Below are 18633 nucleotides of genomic sequence, written 5' to 3'. Positions count from 1 at the left end.
CAGAATAAACATAGAGACATATTTTCATCTCATTCTGTCATGAAACCATAAGAGCATCTGGCATGGTGATGTGCAGTTCTGGCCATTAATTTGAAATAATACCAGTTAAAATATGTGGGACAGTAGCCATGTGCTAAATACTTTTCACGTGCTTGCTCTCTCTCTCTCTCTCTCATGTGTGTGTGTGTGTGTGTATCACATTCATTGATTTGTGATCCTCTTAGCAGTCCTCAAATATAGGCATTACTGTGATATTAGTTTTACAGATACCAAAATTTGTAATTTTCTCAAGGTCACATAACTGGTAACTGGAAGAGCCAGGTTTGATTCAAGGTCCTATAACTCTAGGGCCCAAGTTTTCAACTATACTCTATTGTCTCTGCAAAACCCAGATATTGGGATAATAACTTATTGTCTGATTATTGTTGTTGTCAGGAGCCATGAGATAAGAAAATTCCCTACAAATAAATGAGAAGGTTTTTCAGATATAAGTGACTCTTTTTAAAGATCTGAAAGGAGAACAACATTGGCATGAAAAATTAGGTTTGGTTGTCTAAATTCCCAGCCTCCACAGGATAGATCTGTGCAGCACATCAAATCTATGACAGGGTGGGCTAATTTTCCCAGAAGATACATTCACAAACTTTAATACTGTAACTTTTCCTTGACCATCTTGAATGGAATGTGTGGGACAATAAGAATTGTCTCATATAGTCTCTAATAATTATTCTCTCACTAATAATGTATCAAATGACACTTAAAGAAAACTCAATGGCAACTGGCAATTTTGGGTATGAGGGAGCTTATAGTTCCAAAAACTCAATCCATGAATAAAGGAGAGGGTAATTAGAGAGAATGGAGTTTGAGGAATAATTTTTTTCCCTTGCTTTCAGGCTGAGAGAGTTGGGGAAGAAAATAACTTCCTTTTTAAGTATAGGAAACTTAGACTAGGAAGGATCTGTGGTCTTACTCTCATCAAGAATTTTGAGAGATACCTTCCTCACCTCATAGGTATTGAGGTATAAAGTAGAGACAGTCACACTGGATGCCAGAAATAGAGAAGCCTGAGGTAGCCCACTGGATCACACTTCCTTGGACTATTGTGGCAGAATGATGATTCTCATTTCTTCAGCTACATATGCAAGTTATATACTTGAAAATGCCTGTAGTTCAGTGTTCTAAATATCTGTCTACAGTATATGGCACAGATTATCATTCCCTTCTTGAAATGTTTACTTCACCTGCCTCAGGGACTTCATTCTCTCTTGTTTTTCTTCCACTTCAGATATTATCCCTTTGCACTTTCATGTGCTGATTCTTCTTCATTTCCAACATCTCCAAATTTTCCCGAAATCTCCTCTAGTCCCATAGCTTTATGAATAATCTGTGTGTTAACAACTCCCAAATGTTTATCTCTAACTTGGATCCCTTGTCTGAACCACAAACATGGCTATTTACCTACTTTCATAATTTCTTCACTTGCATGTTTAATAGTTCTCTCAAACTTAAAGTGCCAAGTGCTAACTAATACTTGACCTCCTTTCCCACTCCACCCCAACCTACTTTTTTCATATTCTTCCCCTACTTGTAAAATAAAACTTGACTTCTGTATTATCACGGTCATAAGACTTATATGGTCATTATTCTTTCATTTGCTTATTCAGCAAAAAATTATTGAGCACTTACTAAGTGGAACACAGTATCCTATGCAATTGTACATGATGGAAAAAATAAAGATCCCTAGACTCTTAATGATTTCAATCAAGAGGAAGAATGACAACTATACAGTGCACATATTCATAAGCAGTTTAAATAGTATCTCAGTGGTGGCATATTCTGGGCAAACTAAAATGGAACTGGGTGGAGCAGATTGAAATGAGAATAGCAAGTTGTAATATTACGTGGAAAGGTTAAGGTATGTATATTCTGGAAGGTAAAGTTACTCATACACTTGAAGGTGAGACAGTTTACCTGAGTCAAGATAGTTGAGAGAAGAGTGTTCTGAGAAGGGGAACACTAAGAAAAGAAGCTAAAGCACTAACCTCCTTGGTGTCTTTGAGAAAAAGCATGAAAACTAATATGTTTGGAACAGGATAATCAATAAAAGAAAATCAAAGAGGTAACAGAAAAACAGATCCTGAAAGGTCTTTCAGGTCCTTGTAACTACTCGAGTCTGTTATTCTAAGTGAAATAGAAAATGATACAAAGTTTGGTTAAATATTTGCCACTATATATCTTAATTTTTAAAAGGATCACTGTGGCTATTCTCCCAAAAATAAACATGGGAAGAGGGAGGTGGGCAAGAGTGGAAACAAAAAGATCTATTAAAGGACGTTTGCATTAACTCTTGGGATAAATGGTGATGGTTTCAACCAGAATGACAGCAGAGAAAATAATGTACAGTGGTTAAATTTGTGATCTTTCTTTTTTTTTCAACTTTTATTTTAGATTTGGGAGCACATGTGCAGGCTTGTTACCTGGGCACATTGTGTGAAGTTGAAGTTGGGTGTAAGAATGATCCCATCACCCCGGCACTAAAAGAACCCAACAGTCTTTCAACCCTTGCCTCTCTCTCTCTCCCTCCTTCCTCTAGTAGTGTCCAGCGTCTATTGTTGCCATCTTTATGTCCATGAGTGTCCAATGTTGAGCTCCCACTTATAAATGAGAACATGAAGAATTTGGTTTTCTCTTTCTCATTAATTCACTTAGGATAATGGTCTCCAGATGCATCTATCCTGCTGCAAAGGACATGATTTTCTTCCTTTTTAAAAATAGATTCATAGTATTCCATGTTGAATAAGTGTTACATTTTGTTTATCCAATCCACCATTGATGGGCGCCTATGTTGAGTTTATATCTTTGCTTTTGTGAATAGTGCTGAAATGAACATGTAAGTGCTTATGTCTTTTCAGTGAAACAATTTATGTGTTTTGATATATACACAGTAATGGGATTGCTGGTTCAAATGGTAGTTCTAAGTTCTTTGAGAAATCTCCACGCTGCTTTCCACAGGGGCTGAACTAATTTGCATTCCCACCAGGAGTGTGTAAGCATTCTTTTTCTTCTCAGCAGCCTCACCAACATCTGTTATTTTTTGACTTTTTAGTAATAGCCATTCGTACTGGTATGGGAGGATATCTCATTGTTTTGATGTGCATTTCTCTGATGATCAATTTTTCTCTGATGTTGGGCATTTTTTCATGTTTCTTGGCCTTTGGGATGTCTTCTTTTGAGAAGTGTTTGTTTATGTCTTTTGTGTTATTTTTTTCTTGCAAATATTTTCTCCCATTCTGTAGGGTATTTGTTTACAATGTTGATAGTTTCTTTTGCTATACAGAAGCTCTTTAGTTTAATTAAGTCCCACTTGTCAATTTTTTATTTTATTGCAATTGCTTTTGAGGTTCTAGTCATAAATTCTTTCCCAAGGCTAATGTCCAGAATGGTGTTCCCTAGATTATTTTCTAAGATTCTTGTAGTTTGAGGTCTTAAATTTAAATTTTTACAGATTTGGGATATATTTCTTTCATACGTCACAACAAATTCATCATCTCTTCTCTAAATTCTGTTCAAAACTATATCCAGAATCCAACATTACCTTCATTACTGCCAACTTGATCCAACCCACTGCTAGCCTGTGTCTGAATGAATATAGTAACCTGTAATCTGGTTTAGCATCTTCCCATTTCCACACACCTCTCACTCTAGTCACCATAAAATTAAAGTAATTCTTTAATTGTCAATCAAGTCGTGTAAATTCTCTTCTCAACACCTCCATGAACTTTCCATGAGATTTAAAGTAAAAGCCAAAGTTCATAAAATGACCAACAGGGAGACGTCCACATTCTGATTTATCCTTTATTGCTTTAGCCTCTTGTCCTATCATGCTCCCAATTGTAGTTTCTACTCCAGTCATCTCTGGCCTACTTTAAGATATTTGTAATCAGTGTTTTCTCTACCTAAATATCTCTTCCACAGATGTCTGCATAGTTAAATTTCTGTCTTGTTTCTTTTTGCTCTTCTATCAAATGTCATTTGAAAGTAAGAAGGAAAGGGACCAGGCATGGTGGCTCACACCTATAATCCTAGCACTTTGGGTAGGTGATCACTTGAGGGCAGGGTTTGAGACCAGCCTGGCCAACATGGCAAAAACTCATCTCTACTAAAAATACAAAAATTGGCCAGGCATGGTGGAGGGGGCACCTGTAATTCCTGCTACTATGGGAACTAAGGCAGGAAAATCGCTTGAACCCAGAGGGCAGAGGTTGCAGTGAGCTGAGATCCTTCCATTGCACTCCAGTCTGGGTGACAGAGTGAGACTTGGCTTCAAAAAAAAAAAAAAAGACAGCAGTAATTAAAGGGATAGAAAAGGGAGGAGAGAGGGAGAGGGAGAAGAGGGGAGGGGTGGGAAGGGGGAAGGGAGAGGGAGGAAAGGGGGAAGATTAGTGGCGGAGGGGAAGAGGAGAGGGGAGGATGATGGAAGAGAGGAGGAGAGATGGAAGGGAAGGGGGATGAAAGGGGGAGGGGAGTGGAGGGGAGGGAGGAGGGAAGGAGAGGGGAGGAGGAGAGGAGCAGGGAGGGAAGTGGGAGAGAAAGGAATGGGGAGGGGAGAGGAGGAAAAGGGGAGTGTTAGCGGGGAGGGGAAGGGAAGGGAAGAGAAGGGAGAGGGGAGGTGCAAGCGAAGGGAATGGGGAGGGAAGGAGGAAGGAAAAGGAGGAGGGGAGAAGGAAAGGGGAGGGGAAGGTGATGGCAAGAGGGGAGGGGGAAGAGGAGAAGGGAAAAGAGGGGGAAGGGAAGGAAATGGATAAAAGGAGGGGGAAGGGAAAGGGGAGGGGAGCAGAGGGGGAAGGGAAGGCAATAGGGAAAAGGAGGGGGAAGGGAAGGGGGAGAGGGAGCAAAGGGGGAAGGGAGGGGAATGGGGGAGTGGAGGAGGGGAGAAGAGGGTGAGGAGAGGGTGAGGGGGGAGAGGAAAGGAGGGGGAGGGGAAAGGGGAGGGAAGGTGAGGGGAAGAGAAGGTACACAGGGAGGGGGAGGAAAGGGAAGGAGTAGGGGAGAGGGGGAAGGTAGGGGAAAGATACAAGAAAGAATGAAAGAAATAATGGGAGATGCAAGAGAAAGAAAAGTGAAGAAAGGAAGGAAGAAGGAAGAGAAAGTAACAGAGGAAGAAAGATAATGTAAAGAAGGGAGAGAAAGAAGAGAGGGAGAAAGGGAGGAAACTTCTACATCTTACAGAAGCAAAATATAGTAGATGAACTGTTTTCCAGATATAAATGGATATGTGCATCATGATACTATGTTATGTTCAGCGTAAATTGTCTTGGGAGGCCACAATGTATAATCATGAATAACTCATTTCCATGAGTCAACAGGTAAAAGTTCTTCACTTTAGATAAAAAATGTTAGTAGCATTTTGATTCATGAAAAATGTGTAAATATTATATAAATTATATTAAGAATAAATCATATTAAAATATATACACATATGTATAATTTTATTGCTACAAATAGAAATAGTTTTTCTATGGTGTGATTTTAATATTTTAAAATATTTTCTTTCATTAGGAGATTGATTAAATATATGTTTCACACACTGCAGGATCAAGTATAATACAAATGATTTATGTTTAATTTAGTAATTTGAAAATATAAAGATACTATTAAAGCCAATGTGGGTTCAGGATATACTAATAGAATCTTAATTTGACAAAATTCTAATGCACTCAGTAACTGTTCTTTCTATAAACTCACAGATAGAGGTGAGATTTCATTTATTCTACCTTTCAATGGTATAAATTTCTTGAGGCTTTCTTTGTTATGGTCCCATAATTCTTCTTTAGAAAAAGATAGATTTTGTGTTACTTCTTTTATAAAGATCATCATAGAATCAATAAGCAACATACTAAAATCATTCTTCGCATCAGCAGGCCCCCTTTCTGTTCTCTTATCCTGACAGCCTTTGCTGTACAACACCATCTGAGGTTGTTACTAAACCTTCAGCATCAGGTTTCCCTAGCAACAGAAAGCCTTTTTCTTTCTCCTACTGTCTGTATCTGAGTTTTTTACAAAAAAATTTTTTTAAAAATGTAGTAATTTCTCAAAACACTAGAAAGCATTCAGACTGAGACATATGAAGTTAGCAATGAAAATGGTGAGTTACAAATAAAATGGGGAATAGTTAAATTGTAGAGAAGTATTTTGCTTTTGGATTTACACAAAGCTCCAGATGGTGATTTGCTATATTCATCTCCAGATTAGCTAAATAAAGGCCAGGCCTTATGTCAGCCTGCACATGGCTTTAATGACTTTACCTTTATACTGCAAAAGGTTAAGGCTTTTAGTGCTGTGTTTCAGAAGCCACATATAAAGGAAGCTTTATTGGATTAGGCTTCTGAGAAACAAAGTGATACACGCTAGGCAAGTCCAGACATTAACTGTAATCAGAAGCCTCCTAGGGTTGCAAGCTTCCTTGGCTAATGGTTGGGGTAAGTTATACTTGATTCCACCTAGAAATTATTTTTCTGTTACTAGATAAAAACACTGCCTAGCTGAACACAACTACAAAGATCTCTCAATCATAAGCATTTCTTTAACCAGTTATTTTTACTTATTCTCTACAAAACATTTTCACTAAATTTTCAGTCATTTTCCTAAGGATATTCACTCTGTTTGAATTAAGAACAACCTGTGCTTATACCTTATACTTCCTTGGATCTACAAAGAATATAATTTTCACCTCCTTTGAGAAACAGGATCTGGGGGGTTGCTAGAGAATCTTTATTAAGTCATGAAGTACTTATGATTGCTTTTGATTTTTAAGATTTTCCCCCATTGTCTGCCAGCATACACATAGAGCCATGAAATGTCAATTGCATATGAAATTATATGATTTTTCAGTTTGTTTAGAAAAGTTTTGGCCATAAATCTAGAGATACTCATACTAGTTTTGTTGGAGGTGATGTTTATTCTCATGTTAATGATCAACATTTTTTTCCTCCTCAATGGCACTCTGAGGATAGTGTTTCCTTTGTACATGGTTGTTTATTTAAGATTTCTTACAACTGATCAGATATGATGACTTTTAACAGCTTTATTGTGATTTTTTATTTTTAAAGAGAAAACATAAAGGTGTTTCACAGATACAACACTCTTACCTTATTAATACACTACCAATCTTATTTTATTATTTAGGAGATGCATGGTTCAATTAGATTTATTAGTTCTGTTTAATTCTTATGATTTTAATGAACTTAAAAATCTTTAAATATTTCAGAAATCATGTATGTTGAACTATTTGTAATTACTTAGTATGCAATATTAAAATAAGGGACTATTGCTTACCTTAAAGGTTAATGTTATTTTCAAAGTTAATTACATAACATTAGAACTATCAATATATATATACTAGTATATGCATATATACTCATATATATACTTATATCATCTATATGATATGAGTATATGTCTATCAATCATTCTGCCTAAAATTATTAAATGTGATTTCATAAAATACATATGAAATGAATATTGAAGCATGCAACATATTGATATATATATTTTGTCATTAATTTTCATGTATATTATGTTGCAGTTAATTTTCATACTATATTTATATTATTAATTCTAACAAGTTTTTATTTAAAACTTAATATTTAGGTAATAATGATGCATTTTATGTTATTAGCAGGATTAAGAAAATACAATATTGCTAGTGGATAAAGTGTGTTTTCATTATCAACAACAATTGCAATTGTTAATAATTCAGATTTTAAAAAAGTAATTCTCAGTTTTTACCTTAACAATTTTAATTGGCCTAAAAATGACCCTTTTAAACAAAAGTGTTTGCAACGCTTTACTATTTAGAAAGGAAAAGGGCATAGATATTGATTTAATCCTAACTATACTCAATATTCAAGAACTCAAATGCCAAACCATGAAGAGACTTCCATGTTTGCAGTTGCCATAAATAAATGACACACACAGTTTGTATAATTTTCTGCATTTTAACCAACTAGAGAATAACTTGTGAGCATAGGGAATAAGCACAATGCCCCTTTTTCCATTAAATTACCAAAACCTAATACCAAGCCGTGATTTGGAGGCGTTCAACAAATATTGAGTTAATACGTTAAAAAACAAAACAAAACTGCATTGACTGACTTGGTTCCATTTTCCCCTTCGGTAGCATCCTTAAAACAATAACAAAAAAACTTAGGGAAAACAAAAAAGAGGAAAGGAACAAAATAAAGAAAACATTTCTGGTGAAGAGTGGCCAAAAAGTCCTGAGTACATTAAGCTATGCTTAGCTGTTCCCTGAATACATTTTCCTCTTACACAGCCCAGATTCTTTGACTCTGGCCAAGCTCCTGCCCTAAATGGCAGTAGCCAAAGAGTTAATTGCTCCCCATGAGTGCCCTAAGTTGTCAGGAGGCTAACCACTTAATAATCTTAATGAAAATCATGTATGCTTGCAGAGGCGCATAATAACTTTTATGGTGCCCATATAACACTGGAGAAGGTGGTCTAATCATACAAGTTTTTGCTACCCCAACTGATATAAATGAATGCCTATTACACTTCTCTATTATTGAAATAAAAAAGTGAAAAAAAAATACCATTTTACCAAAGCCGTGTGTTCCCAGAGGAAATTCTATTTTTAAATATAATAAAACTAACACTTCAGAAGATAACCCTGGAAAATAATGCTGAAGAAACAATTTTCATCTTTGAATGAACTGGAAGAAACAAAGATTAGAAAATGTGCCTTAGGTCATATTCTGGGTTTTGCTCCAGGAGAACTCAGAGAGTGAGTGCATCACTGCTGTGTGAGATTTGGTGCATTTTACTTTTAGAGTTATGCTTATTTTCACCAAGTGCATTTTCTAATGATCAAAATAGTGTTTAATAAATTCATGGTACTAACTAAATTTTCTGATGAAATGGACAGTGTCTATTCATGAGTTATTATATTTTATCTATTTTGGAAAGCTACTGAGAAATCAAATATAACCGAATATTAAGTTATAAATGTATAACAGTCTATTATTTTGTGACAAGAAATAGAACCACATCAAAGTCTGAAGAGGTTTCTTCTTCATCAAGCACACATTCTTTCTTTGAACAAGTAAATGTAAACCTGAATTATAATTGTAACTGAACTTGTTGAATTTAGAATCTGAATCTGGGCCGGGCGCGGTGGCTCAAGCCTGTAATCCCAGCACTTTGGGAGGCCGAGGCGGGCGGATCACGAGGTCAGGAGATCGAGACCATCCTGGCTAACATGGTGAAACCCCGTCTCTACTAAAAAAATACAAAAAACTAGCCGGGTGAGGTGGCGGGCGCCTGTAGTCCCAGCTACTCGGGAGCTGAGGCAGGAGAATGGCATAAACCCAGGAGACGGAGCTTGCAGTGAGCTGAGATTTGGCCACTGCACTCCAGCCTGGGCGACAGAGCGAGACTCCATCTCAAAAAAAAAAAAAAAAAAAAAAAAAAAAGAATCTGAATCTGGAAAAGATTAGCTTAGCAGAGTAATCTAGCATAGGCTCGGAAGTCAGACACACTGGTTTAAGACTATTAGTTTGTCACTCATATAGCTTTGCAATTTTTAGCAAATTGATTTCATAAAATGGAGATAATTTTTATGAAATGGAAACAATAGTACACATCTCATCTAGTTGAGCTGAGTCTTACATAAAATATTGTATGTAATGTGCTATGAATGGGATCTGTGAGCTGAGAACTCAATACATATTAAGAATTATGAGTTATGTGATTTGCAAAGCACCCACATGCACAATGGTGGCATATTTAATATTGGGCTTGTTCCAGTGGAGTTTTTTATATCAGTGTTTACTCCTCCTTAGAATCTGCTTGAAGACTTTGCCTAATATTACTTCCATGGCTCTTCTTTTCACCTTCCTTTTCAGGGACCCTCACTTTCAATTCACTCAATCGTTCTCCAGACATGTTAATACTGCGTTTATCAGATTACAGCCAGATCTGACAGTCTTGGACAGCATCTTTGAAGTGAATTTGTAGTACCATGCCAATCCATTACATAATGATTTTACAGTTAAGTTTCAGAAACAATTCATTTTTCTCTCCTCAAGGTCTTGGGGAGAAGGTCATTAGATGTTCCAAATATCAGTAAAATACTTTGAGATAATGTAAATTTCTCACAGTGTTAGTTCAAAATATTAATCAGATTTCTTCTAAGAGCTTTCATTACTTCTAAAGTATTAATTTATCATTCATAGAGTTGTAACTTCCATGTAAATATAGATAACAAATAATTTTAATATTTTTAAATATAAATATAAATTCAATTTTTATATGTAGAAAATAAACACACATGGAACCAATGCACTTTGCTCATTCAAATTTTTGACAGGAATATATTCTCAATAAAAATGTAACATTAGCATAAAATCTATTTTATAAGTTAATATGCAACTATTAAAATGGTTTATTCAATGTATTATTCACATTTTAGGATATAAGTTTGGAAATTAGCAACTAACATAATTAAATTTATAAAAAAAGAATTATTGTTCACATATTTTCTTATTATATATCTATCCATGTATCTTTCTATGTATCTGTTTATGGTATATATATCTATCTGCCTGTATATGTGCATGCATTAGTCAGAATTCTCCAGAGTAACAGTACCAATAGGATGTGTGTGTGTGTAGGTGTGTGTGTGTTTTATGTACTCACACTCTACTGGTACTGTGTGTGTGTGTGTATATATATATAGAGAGAGAGAGAGAGAGGAGAGAAAGAGGAAAGATAGAGAGAGAGAGGTACTTTAAGGAATTAGTTCATGGGATTGTGCAGGTTGGCATGTCTGACATTTGCATGGCTAGCTGCTGAAGATCTAGGGAAGGGTTAATGCTGCAGTTCTAATTGGAAGGCAGTCTAGAGGCTAAATACTTTTCTTTTTAGGGGACCTCAGTCTTTTCTCTAAAAGCCTTGAAGTTATTGGATGAAGCTCACTCACATTGTGGAAGGCACTTTTCTTTACTATACGTCTCCTGATTTAAATGTTAATAACATCTAAAAAATTACCTTCATAGCAACATCTAAACTGATGTTTGACCATAAAGTGGATACTATGGCACCATGGCCTAGCCAAGTTAACACATAAAATTAATCATCATTACACACACACATACACACACACGCGCGCACACACGTACACACACACACACACGTATCTATGTATTTATACATTGCCTTATATATTTTATTTTATTATTTATTTATTTATTTATTTATTTATTGACATGGAGTCTCACTTGGTCACTCAGGCAGGAATGCCCTGGCGCCGTCTCTTCTCATTGCAACCGCCACCTCTCAGGCTCAAGTGATTCTGCTGCCTCAGCATCCCAATTAGCTGGGAATACAGCAAAGTGCTACCACGCCTGGCTAATTTTTGTATTTTTAGTAGAGACAAGCATTCACCATGTTTGCTAGGCTGGTCTCAAACTCTTGACCTCAAGTGATTTGCTCGCCTGGGTCCCCCAAAGTGCTGGAATTACAATGCATGAGCCACCGCACCTGTTCACCTTATATGCTTTATAAGATAATCTGTTTTCTTGGTTATTACAGAAAATAAGTAAGCCAGTCTTATCAAATTAGTATAAATACTGTCAGTAAGCTTAATGAGCTTTTTTGTCGTTCATAAACTACAACTTATTTTGAACCATTGAAAATTAACATAAAATTAAGTAGCTTCAGCAATTAAAAATAAAATGTAATGAGAAAAAAAGATTCTTTTATTTTTGAAAGAAAATAGTCAAAAAAACAAAGTAGAGAAATATTCTCTCCAAAATATGGAAGAAATAACTGAGAGCCAATGAGGGTAGGGCAAAAAACTGATCCTAATCATCTCCCTACCCCGTGGTGATGATGACTTGTTAAGCACATGTCAGTCATTACCCCATAGGGCACAACATGTGGAGATTAGCTCGTTAAATATAAGTTTGGCTTCAGCTTGATGGTTAAATGTCCAATACTACCTTTGTGGGTTTGCACTGAAGTCAGAGAAATATGTTCAAGTATTAGAAGAATGTAACTCAACACCTTATGAAATATTTCTAAACTGTGATATTACAAAGCATATATATGCCCTTTTATTTACTTATTTATGCAACAAATGCACTGTTATATTCCCTGCACATTCTAGGTCCTGAGAAAACAGTGACAAATTATACAACAAAGTTTGTGACTTTTGTTAACCTTTTATTTCTGGAGAGATGTGAGAATAAAATCAGCAAACAAGTAAGCAAGAAAATAATAAATAATAGAAGCTATCCAGATAATTCAAATAGAGTGAGAAGATATTGCCTGGGAGGGTATTTTAGACTGGGAGGTCAGGAAGCATTGCAGTTCAAGTTAATGTTTAAACTGAGATTTTTATAACAGTGCAGGAATATTATTGGTCAATTGTTTTGAAATAATCATCTGGCAGTTGTGTGAGGAGACTTGACTGCAGAGAGATGAGCAAGCATGAAGGAGGATGGTAATAGGGAAGCTAGAAAAATGGACAGATTTATTTTCAATTTTCCCATGTTCTTTCTCCCAGTATTAATATGACTTCATTTCTTCTCAGTGTTTGAATATTTATCCATCTGTGATTTATTCTGGCATAAGGAGTAAAATAGACATTTGTCTTATGCACATATGTAGCCTGTTGCTACCCCATTTATTCAATAATGGGAGAATAATTTTAAATATTTTTATATTCATAGTCAAATAAATTTTCCAATACTCTTTGAGGAAGAAATATATTTAAAAAGTACGGACAAGGATTCCTCTCCTGGATACATACTCCTGAGAAATTATTGCAAAGATCTATACAAAGATGGCAATGGGGAGTTGAAAGCAACCTGTGTATCCATCTCCAGAAGAATGGATAAATAAAATACAGTAAATCCCACTATGAGATGCTGTATAGCAATATGAAACAATAAACCAGTTATGTGACATGGATTGGTCCCCAAACAAACTTGAATGAGTAAAGTAGGACAGAGATGGGATTTACAAAACCCTTAATGGAACTGAAAATACAAAAACCCACACTATGTTTTACAAGACTGTATCTATCCTGAAGAACATACGGCAAGCACATTACAAATGGTTTCCTTTGAAAGGAAGCAGATGGGATGGGGATTAAGAAATAAGGGACGACCCAGACATGAAATGGGCTTTGTGTTGATGATGATATGTTAACAGTAAGAAATGTAAGGTGCATTCCAATTTCAGACACAACAAATGTAAGAAAGTGTGCCTGAGGCTTAATGAATATAGTAGATATTATAGCTCAATTTATGCTTCAGAAGTTTAATTTAAAATATGAAAGAAGACCGGGGGCAGTGGCTCACGCCTGTAATCCCAGCACTTTGGGAGGCCAAGGCGGGCGAATCACGAGGTCAGGAGATCGAGACCATCCTGGCGAACACGGTGAAATCCTGTCTTTACTAAAAATACCAAAAAAATTAGCCGGGCGTGGTGGTGGGAGTCTGTAGTCCCAGCTGCTCGGGAGGCTGAGGCAGGAGAATGGCGTGAGCCCAGGAGGCTGAGGTTACAGTGAGCCGAGATTGCCTCACTGCACTCCAGCCTGGGCGACAAAGCAAGACTCCGTCTCAAAAAAAAAAAAAAAAAAAAAAAAAAAAAAAAAAAAAGAAGTAGGATAAAGAAAAACATTAGATCAATGCTACCATACAAATTAAGTATGTTTTAAAAGTTAAAATAATTGGCCAGGTGCGGTGACTCAAGCCTGTAATCCCAGCACTTTGGGAGGCCGAGACGGGCGGATCATGAGGTCAGGAAATTGAGACCATCCTGGCTAACACAGTGAAACCCCGTCTCTACTAAAAATACAAAAAATTAGCCGGGCGAGGTGGCGGGTGCCTGTAGTCCCAGCTACTCGGGAGGCTGAGGCAGGAGAATGGCGTAAACCTGGGAGGCGGAGCTGGCAGTGAGCTGAGATCCGGCCACTGCACTCCAGCCTGGGCGACAGAGTGAGACTCCGTCTCTCTCCAAAAGTGAAAATGTGATTATTTAGCTCCCTTTCATAAATCCTTGTGATGTTTTTATATAGTTTTAAGGGAATAATCCAAACTGAGCTTGTTTGGTTCATGGCCTTCATTAATAAGACTTTGATTAGGACTATCCCTTTCCATATTTCACCATTCACCTCCTTCGTCCAGTCATTCCAGCTCTTGGGCTTCCTGTCATTTTACAGAAGAAAGTTCATGTCTTCCCTCTTGACTCTTCACTGATGAGTACCCAATCAGTTAAAAATCTCCATGCCCTTAAGATGAATAGATTATACACACCAGGTTATTTTGCAGATACTATACATGCTCATGTCAGACTTTTTCTGTGAAATTGGGTACATGACTACTACTTACATCTGTTGGCTTATTTGTTTCCCTACCTCATTGTGAACTTGTTCAAAGCAAAGTCTGCATCTTTCTTTTTTTGTTTTTCTTTTTTTTTTGTAATTACCATTGTCCAGCATGAACCATAATATTGAGTGAAATTTGACTAATATTTATTCAGCAAGGGAAATTAATAATTAGTTTCAATTTTCAATTATAAGTAAAATAAGGTTTCATAATTTTGATAAAAATACTTGTAAAGAGGAATAAAATTATGTGAAACTTCAACTTCATTATAAGCACAAATAAGCACCCAAAATATCATATCCAACCATAGTAAAAATAATAAAACAAAAATATAGACATGATCTAAAACTAATAAGTATGCAAGTAGAAGATAATAAAATTATTTTCACTTGGCAAGAATCAAGTGCCGTTGTTAACATTGACAAAATGGTAAGAAAAATTGGGAGAAATATTTATATAGGAAGTAAATTTAATTCATGAATAACAAATAAAGCTCGTGCCGAATCAAATGTGAAAACTCTGGTGATTTTGTTTTACTTATTGAGTAGTTTGAAGAAATACACATTATGTTGTATCAGTTTAGAAAAGTAATTTGTAGGAAAAGTGATCTGTTTTGAATAATATTAGGAAGGCTGATTCTTTAGTTTTTCTTATGGTGAAACAATCCATGTTTAATGGTTTCTGTGGAGAATTTTAGAAAAAATAAACTTCTACAATTAACTAGCAAACACTGTGCTGATGCAAAGTCATAGAATTTTAGTAAGGAAAGGTGTATGAGGAAGTCAAAGGATAACATGTATAGACACCTGCAGCATGGTAAATGTTTTAGCAATTCATGTAATAGGAACCAGAGGTGCCGTGAAATTCACAAAAAACAGTAGTGCACACCACAGTTGTGGGAGAACACTCAGAGGAAGATATGGTATAAACATCTGAGTTAGATAGAATACAATTTCTAGAATGCATTCTTCATTTTTTAGCATCCTAAAAGTAAATGTGGATAGTTTTCATCAGCTCATATCTCTTGTCGATATATAATTCAAGAAATATTCATATATTGTTGATATAACCTATAGTTCATATTTAATCTATGCATTAATTATATAGAACCCACCAGTATTTTGAATTAGCTACAAAAACTTTTATTAGAGAATGTTGAGAAATGTACTGCATTATGACAAAAGCTTCATTAAATCTCCATGCTGTCTATTGATATTCAGAGATTATGCTTTCTCAGTTAAGCAATACAAAATTTATAAATTTTAATGCAAGTCATCTATTTACTTACAGAAGATAAATATTTATTTGTGTCAGTGCTTAGGAAGGCAACTATTCTTTATGTATAATGGTGCACCTTTGTCAGGCAAATAAGTATTTCCCAGATATCGTATTTGAAATAATACATGCCTTCCCCCAGAGTCTGACCTAAACCATATCCCTCTCCCTCCCACTCTGACACACGTAAATATTACCTGACAATGTTTCATAGGAAGCTCATGAACTAAGCAAGTCTTTAAGCCACTCTTTGTGAAATAAATGTTATATTTGTTACTTTGTATATTTTCCACAAATTGCGGTAGTACAGCAGTTTTGAAATGTCACATACTATCTTCATTTATTGATTCTGAAAATGTCTTCTTGTGCCTTATAAACTGTGACTAGGGATACAATGTACTAGGCAATCAGCATACTGACAGGCTGTGACTAAGATAGATGAAATGCCATGATGATTTCATGTCTTCATTAACATATGCTTGTTACTGGTTCCATAGTCTAATTTTATAACTTCACAAGCCAGGCTCTTTCTACATTTAGGTTAGTTGTTTTTAAATTCTAAATGCCTCGGACCCAATCATTTGGTAAGAATTCATAAAATGAAAAAATACTGTTGTTATTTTCTTCTATTTTTAAGCTTGATTGAAAAGAATGCTCCTGTCAGAAATAAAATGGAGAGCTGTTGTGTTTTCTCTGTGGGCCTGCAAACATTTAGTTATTTTGTTTACAATGAGTCTCATAAGATTAGAAAGTCAAACTGACAGATGATCAATGTCAGATCTACTGAAAGACTACCTGCACAAATGGAATACAAGGTCAAACCTCAAATGGTCACTCAAGCCTTGATGATCATGTGCACATTGTAAAGCATGCCTGCAGTAAACACTTAATGTAAAAGTCACTTTGGTGTGAATATGCCCTTAACATGAATTTCACATTAGCTTGTGAAGAATAGTTTTAAAACATCTGAAGTATGCATGATGAAGTAGCTATACATCATGATAAATATACACTGAGAATTGACTTTTTAATCTATGTCATTTTAATTATTAGAGACTGTTAATTATAATAATTTTAAAACTAAGAGAGAAAACATACCTTTTTATCCAAAGTGAATTTATCATTACATGTATAAGTATACACACACACAAACACACAAAGTCATATATGTCAGAATATATGTGAGATATTAATGCCTCAGAATATGTGTAATCTGGCTGCTCTTTGAATTTTTTAACTGTCGAATCTTTTCATGCCTTTGGTATCCTAACAAAAACCCGACTAAGCTTATAAAATTCAATGTGGTGTATTTTAAAACTAAAGACATATACTGTTTGATAGCTCTTACCTTTATCAGGAGAAACTATAGATTAAGAATTCTATATTCTAAGTACTCTGGATGATTTTTAATGCTCTTAGAAACATTTTTGTCAATTTATTTAAGGAGTGCATAAAATAAATTTCAAAGTTTAATATTTTATTTACAATGGCTTAAGTTATCTTTGAATTATTTATCATTATTAAAATAGCATTTCATTTTTAGGATGTGCAACACTCAAGTACTGCCTTACCTTACCAGTGAGATAACTTACATGATACTTTTATGTATGCTATATAATTGAGGATTTGAAGAGGTTTCCATATTCTTAGCTCCCCCTATATTTTCCATAAATTTTCCTTCATTTAATAATCTAGCTTATCAAAAACAGAGAAAAAGGTTTGTAATATTGATAGCAACTAAGAAAATCAAGACTACCATTAAGAACAACCACACAAAATGAGTAAATGTATAAATAGTTTACTCTCAAAATAAATGATTAAAATCAGCTCACAGTTACTAACTTTAAAAATTGTCTAATATGCTTATAGCATATTTATGTAATACAGTTTGAAATCAACGAATCATATTTTAGAATCAATTTGCATTTTTAACCAACTATGGTAAAATAAATAAAGATGTTTAAATAAATAATATAGCATTTTTTAAACCAGGAGTATGACATTTTAAAATATATCTCTGAGAATTTGCCAGAAAATGTTTAATCAGAACAGGCATATTGGCTCAGGAACCAGTCAGTCGTTTTGAAGAATACAACAGAATCTTTAACTTTCATCTCAGTATTCGCTACTGCAGGCAGAGGAACTTTTGTTTTGTATTACAGAATTGCTGAGTAGGAAAGAGACCTATTAGATTAACTTTTATAAATTCTCCTGCTAAAACAAGATAGATCATTCCCTCTAATCCCAGCTGAATTCTGGGATTTCATATGACTTTAGAATAATTATTTTAGACCAAATTTGAGTAAAATGCCCAAGTTGCAGTTAGCTTGTCATTTAGCACTATAAATACAGAACCATGTGTGTTTCTTATGTGTTTGAATATTCACAGGATATAGAATAGCCAAATGGCTACTTTGTAATTATGTAACTATGTTTATATAGCTTCATACTTGACTACAAAGATAGTTTTCTATAAAAGTCAACAGAAAATCAACTTTTTGACAGAACTATATTACCTGTATGTGCAAGTATTTACAAAATGATATTGTAGAAATAGTTACATATAGATATAACATTGCTAAGGCAGGCAAAGTAAAAAGAATACCAATTATTGACTCCTTGATCTTTAGTACCCATCAACTTAATATGGCTGTCACCTGACTTCCTCTCCCTTTTTCCTTCACTGACTTCTACCATTCTCCTATTTTCCCACTGAAAACTTTGTATTACATGATATATGAAGAAAAATCAAAAGATTCCATTGGATCTGAGGTATATATCAAATTAAAATCCAATAAATGTAGTAGAATTTCTGAGAACACCTGCAGTTTAATAACAGAATTATGTTTTAATTCTACTCTTTACTAGCCTTATACCTTCTGAGAGTTTCAGGAAATATTATTAATCCCAATGTAATATTATTTGTCATAATCTCTCCAAACAAGGG

At 35.1% G+C, this 18633-nt stretch overlaps 1 protein-coding gene across 1 annotated transcript in view; it reads left to right on the top strand.

Moving 5' to 3' along the window:
* Positions 1 to 6387: 6387 nt before the first annotated feature.
* Positions 6388 to 18633, top strand: part of EYS (eyes shut homolog) — a 2089174-nt gene continuing 2076928 nt past the window's right edge. Inside the window, exon 1 of the mRNA XM_033217548.1 lies at positions 6388 to 6479. The gene's annotated coding sequence lies outside the window, so the exon portion shown is untranslated. The remainder of the gene's footprint in view (positions 6480 to 18633) is intronic.

This window comes from Trachypithecus francoisi, unplaced genomic scaffold, assembly GCF_009764315.1.
Source record: "Trachypithecus francoisi isolate TF-2019V2 unplaced genomic scaffold, Tfra_2.0 Lachesis_group10, whole genome shotgun sequence".
Taxonomy (NCBI): Eukaryota; Metazoa; Chordata; class Mammalia; order Primates; family Cercopithecidae; genus Trachypithecus; species Trachypithecus francoisi.
The sequence above is the reverse complement of the archived record's forward strand: the minus strand, read 5'-3'. Positions and strand labels throughout refer to the sequence as shown.